This window comes from Delphinapterus leucas, chromosome 21 (genome assembly GCF_059928025.1).
Source record: "Delphinapterus leucas isolate spDelLeu-1000000601 "Yukka" chromosome 21, BTC_Dleu_Yukka2, whole genome shotgun sequence".
Classification (NCBI taxonomy): Eukaryota; Metazoa; Chordata; class Mammalia; order Artiodactyla; family Monodontidae; genus Delphinapterus; species Delphinapterus leucas.
The window spans coordinates 28886164-28892163 of record NC_143149.1 but is presented as its reverse complement, the minus strand read 5'-3'; positions in this window follow the sequence as shown (position 1 = coordinate 28892163).

Sequence of the window (6000 nt, the reverse complement as noted above, 5' to 3'; positions counted from 1 at the left end):
ATACTGGGTTTGGGTGGCCCCTAAATCCAATGACTGGTGTCCTTAGAAGAAGAAGAGAGGACACAGAGACACACAGGGGAGGTGGCCATGTGAGGACAGAGGCAGAGATGGGGTGATGCGGCCACAAGCCAAGGTGTGCTGGGAGCCACCAGGAGTCGGAAAAGACAAGGAAGGATGTTTCCCTAGAGCCTTCAGAGGGAGCACTGATGCATGGACACCTTGATTTCAGGCTTCTGGCTTCGAGAGCTGGGAGAGAATACATTTCTGCTGTTTCAAGCCACCCAGTTTGTGGTCTTTGCTACTGCAGCCCTAGGAAGCTGACACACCCTCTCAGGTGAGGCTCTGACACCTCTTCCGAGTGGAAGCTCGGGCTTCACAGAGGAAACCCAGGCAGGTCTCTGTTATCTCCCTGCCCTGAGGCAGGAGCTTAGGGATTTTTTTGGCTTTAAGATCCATCCATTTCCTGCCAGTGGCTCATTTCTTGCTTCATTCTGTTCAGTTCCGCAGTCCAAGTTTACTCCCTTCCACAAGGCTGCAGATCTGATATCCTGGAGATAGCCCACTGGGAGCAGAACTGAACACATTCTAAGTTCCCAGCCTCTGCATGACCTAGATGATCATTTATTCTCAGACAAAAACCATCCCTCCACAAATGTTTGAACCTGACTCGGATTTCAGACCCCACTTCCCGTGTGTTGGGAACGGGTGGAGATGGGGAGATAGGTTGTGTTTTCGACCAATTCCACCTCTTCCTCCTGCCCTCTGAACACCAGTGGGAGATGCTCCAGAAAGTTCTGCATCATCCTCCAAAGGCAAGGGGACCCCGACCCCTCTTTGCACCATCACACCTGCCTCTTTCACCAGGCATTCCCTCCTCCCGCCCTGTCCCCCTTGTTTAATTGTGATGGCCTCGCTCCTGGGGGCTGTCAGAGGGTCTCTGCTCATTTCATACCTGACAGGACCTCTCCCAGAAACCCCTGAGGGAGACACCGTTAAAGTGTTTTATGCTGGGGGAGAGGTGGGTTTCTGTGCAATAAAACCCAAAGCCATTGAACAAGCCAGCTCCCGGGTAATTACTGGGACGGAGGAGATAGCTTCCATATGCCGGGTGGGCGCTCGCAGGCCAAACCTGCATCTGTTCCCTTTGTTCTGTCGGAGAACAGAGCCAGGAGGGGGTCTGACCTCCCGATAAACCCTCCACCAGAGCCCTCTGCCGAGCTTCAGGGAGAAGAGGGGGCTGGGGGAGGTCAGAGGGTAGCAACATCTGGCAGAAGGAGGGGTCGGGGTGGGGGATGGGGTGAAGGGACAGGGGAAAGGGATGGGGGCTGGGGCTACCCCTCCATAATCAATAAAGCCAGCTATCAGAGGACATCAGAGAACCATTCATTAACGAGCTCGTTAAGTGATCGATAGGCTTAATTTTCCTGTCAAATGTGGACTTCCCTTGTAAACATGTCAATCGGGGAAAGTTCAAGCTTGTCACTTGGATTTATGGCTGGAATAACATGTAGGTGGAAAAGAGAGGGCAGGTCCCTAGTGACCCACCAGCGCTATGAAATGGTCAGGCCAGTGTATCCAGGTGCCTCCAAGGCCCTCGGCTTTTCTTCCTACAGCTGAGATAACAATCACAGCCTCGGTTCTCACTCTGTCATCCTCCCAGGAATGAAGAAATGGTGATCTCGCTGCTGCCGTTCCCACCTCCGCAAGCGCTGTCCCCGGGGTTATTCACTGATTCACCTGGTTATCCCGAGGGACATCCCAGTGTTGGACAGACTCTCCCAAGCTGTGCTCTTAGAAAACAAATCCTCTTTTCCTCTCTGGTTCTCCTGGAAGATCAAGACTAAAGGAAAATAGTACTGAAAGCCCCAGTCGTGTGACACAAACAAGCCATCAGCTCCTCAGTGATCTGGAAAATTGCTGGTGACACTCGGGGGACAGGTTGGAGGGGAGGTGGGCACAGGGGGAGTGGCCCACTCAGAGCAAGTGGAGGGCCGGTGGAGGACCGCCTGCAGCCCGCAGCCTAATGGGTGGTCCTGTGGGGAGCCTCCAGTTAACGCGCCACGTTACATCAGCCAAGCACGGCCACGCTCCCCAGATGTAGAAGAAATACAGACACGAGACAAGTGAGCCTTTTGGATAATTGAAAATACAGTTCAAAATCCACTAGTATCCATTAGGGCTATGACCGCGAAGTACTAGATATGGCAGAGAGGCTTTTCAGGACCTGGCTGTGGGCTGCTTTCACCAGCACGGTGATGGAATTTGGACCTGGAGATGTTCTGTCCTCCTTAGGATTAAAATATACTTGGTCTTGTATGGTGGACTTTCCTCTCTGGCCTGGCTGTGGACCACCCGAGGGCAGGGGCCTCTGTCTCTCATGCCTGGGTATCTCCTACAACATCTGGGAGAGGGTCTGAGTGCAGAGCCACTGCTGCACCAGCCACAGATGGGCCCAGGAGCGCACACCTTCGAGGCTCCATCTCATCAGCCCTCAGAGCCTCTGCTCTGGGGCACCAGGAACTTCATCCCTGGGGCCCTCAGTGCAGGGAGAGCTAGGGTGGAGGAGAGCCTGAGGGGGCAATTATCTCTAGGTGGAAACTCTGTGACAGGCTTGCTCCAGCAGCCCTTATCAAACTGGTGTGTGTGTGTGTGTGTGTGTGTGTGTGTGTGTGTGTGTGTGTGTGTGTGCTCAGCCTGGTTCTTACAAAGGACAGGCCCTCTCTAGGCCTTCCTGGCCTTTCATTTCATAATATATCATTATTGGTCTGGAAATGTCTAAGCCTGGAAACATATACCAGACTGCAGCTTTCTGTGGTGACACCAAACTTGTGAGGCTCTCAATCCTCGGGCAAGGAGTCAGGAGGAAGGCCTGTCTACTCTTTGATGTTCTCCTAATTCTTCTTTTCCCAGAGCTGAACATTTGGTTTAGGTGTATAGGCTTGCTTGCATTTGAATATCCTCGAAGTGGTACATCAACAATAATGATAATAATAACGGCAAAGCTATACCTTTTTTGAGCACTTACCTTATAATACCAAGCTCTCTGATCAGGCCTCTGATTCTGTGACAAAACCACAGTTTCGCCGAAGGCCACACCGGTGGTTGCAGATGGAGACCGGGCGGTCTGTGGCCTCCAACGGCCAGGTTTGTTGATAACTCTGCTGCATTAGTACCTCATCCACGGCCATCTTAATTTTATGAAATTGCAACATGTTTGCTCTATTGGTCAGAAATCTGTATGTTTGTTTTTGTGGCAGGATCTCTGAGCACCTAGAGGCAGGGATTTTCTGCCTCTAATGTTCTCTTGAATTGAGCCTCTCGAAAGGCCCCAGGACCAAGTTTGGACACCAACAAAAGCCCTGTTGGAAAGAGGTGTGAGGGGGGCTGGGAGGTCTGTCAGTCATGGAGCCACCTCTTGGCAGGGACCTGACCCTCATTTTCCTTTAATGCGGTCAAGGCCGTTGAACCCAGGCCCAGACAACTTCCCTCCAAATCCTATTGCATTCCAGCCTGTGATTATTAATTATTATTATTAAAACAATCTTTCTTACTTATTGAGCACCTACTAAGTGCCAGAGACAGCCCAAGCTACTTTACAAATGCTCTGATTATCACAATAACTCTACCCCGGAGGGACTCTTGTTACCTCTGTTTATAGATAAAGAAACTGAGGCTTAGAGAGTGGAAGGACCTTCCCCAGGGCCAGGAGGGAGAAGTCTGCTCACCTCTAGAGCCTTGTTCTCAGGCAGGCAGCTTCCCAAATTCTCTCCCCTCTCCCAATCCTCTCATCCAGAACTCCTCTGCACAATCCACTTTCAAAAGTGGCAAGGAGCCTGGAGCACAGCCTGCACGGCTACTTTCTGCCTGGTGTCCTCTTGTTTTCTGACCTGGTGTCTGGTGAGCATAGACAACGGATTCTCTGCACTGTGCTGGGACGGGAAGGACTGAAGTCTGTGCTTTGCCTGTGTGTAGCATCTGTGGCAAGCTCTTCCCGGGAAATGGAGGGATTCCTTCTATTCCAAGTGGTCAAGCCCAGAGGAAGCAGACATGCCTCATGAACGCGTTCCTTCAGCCTGTAAGAAGCAGTGAAAACTTCAGAGGCTTCCAGCCTCCTCAGCCTCTACCCATGGCTCAGGTCTGCACCTCCCTGGAGCTGTGGTCCTGCCCTGGGGGCCTGCTGATACCTGGATGCGACACTTTGTTTTGGGTAGCAGCTTCCTCTCTCCCGGGACTGTTGGAGAAAGAAGCAAGAAGATGTGCCCTGTATTTTGGAAAACATATCTTTCAGCCCTGCTCGGCCCAAATGTCCTTGAACCCAGGCGTTTTCGTGGTAAAGAAGACTGATCAATGGCCCCATTTCCAAGAGACAGGGAGGTTCTTTAACTTGCAGGAAGCGAAAACCCTGTCTGGGCTGGAAAGTCCTGAGCTCCGGGCGCTGGCACTAGCTCCTGGGAACCAGCAAGTGAGATGAATTGGGAGCCTAGAGCAAAATATTTGGCTTCATGCAATTTAGTTTCTTTCTACTACTTGCTTAAAATTCTGTGGAACAATTAAATCTTAAAAGTGTCTCATGAGTACCTTGGGCTCTCTTTTCCTTCGGTTTTATTGATTGTATCTGATATCACTCACAAGAACAAGAATTTTATTTTTTAAACATTTAATGAGACCGTTTGGTTGGAATCCAGAAAGAGAAAGTCTGCAAAGTGGGAAAGCATCTAAACCACGGCAGCTGGCTCAGCTCAGCAAGTAGAAAAGCTCACATCATCCTTGGGTTGTCTTTGATCAGGGTCTTGATGGGGACCAGTGAGGAAATAGCTCTGAATGAAGGCTGGCTGTTCCTGCCCGTGAGTATGTAGTGTATCCTTGGGGATAAGGCAGAAAATAAACACAGGCAAAAAAAAAAAAAAAAAAAGACTTAAGGATCCTTTAAGGAGACAGATGAGCGAAAACAAACGAATACAAGGATCTTCTCTCTCCACCCAAGCAGCCTACTGAGGGCTGATTTACAGGTAACATTGTACTTCTAACTTTCTGTAGCAGGTAATCAAACTGAGTGACTTAATGCCACATAACTCAGGTGTGAAGCAGTCACTGAAGGTAGAAAACCATCATAAGCGAGTATTTATTTCAGTTTTTCTGATCCCCTCTTGGCAAGTGGTTCACTCATTCATTCTCTTTCCAAAGGCATCTGAGCTGAGGAGGACCTGAGTGAATTAACAGCCTCAGGACGGCTGATGAAGCCAGGATGTGCTGCCTGAGCCTCTTTCTAAAAATCCAAGTGAAAAGGTGTTTGAGAATAATAAAATCTAAGAGCTGCCTCTGGTCTATCCTGGAAGATGGGCTACCTGCCCACAGCATGGAGGTGTCACCAGAAGCTTCGAACGCAAGGCCCCTGCCAAGATGGGGATGACGATTTCTCAGCAAAAGGGGAAATGGAGGGACAAGGAGGAAGTGGAGAAGGAATATGATTGCACTGGGCTTTGATGGCCTTGTGCTTTCAAGCCCCACGAAAGAGGGATTTGAGCTGCAGCTCAATACAGAGCAGCGATCTCTGTTGGTAGCGGGGGTGGTGGTGGGGGGCGGGGGGGCGTGGCACAGCTGCCTTTTATAGGTTTGGAATGAAATTTTAATTAAGGAGTGGAATTGGGGCTTTTAGTCTCGCTACACGCTATGTACCTGTCAAATCGGCTGGATGGGAATTGTGTTCTGACCTTTCACCCCCCACCTACTTTAACCAAAGGACTCGGGGAGAGTGTAGAGGAGTCACGAGCATCTGAGAAGATCTGAGGCTGCTTGCGGGGTGACACATGCAGAACACACCCCGATGCAGGGAGCACCCCCCCATCCCATCGTGAGTGACTCACAGCGTAAATCCAGCTGCCTGGCTCGGGAAGGAAAAGTGGGTCTGCGTCACCACTGGCTGTGGACAAGAAGGAGAGCCGTGAAGGCTAGGGGACCCAACAAAACTAGAGAAACAAACAAGAAAAATAAGGACAATAA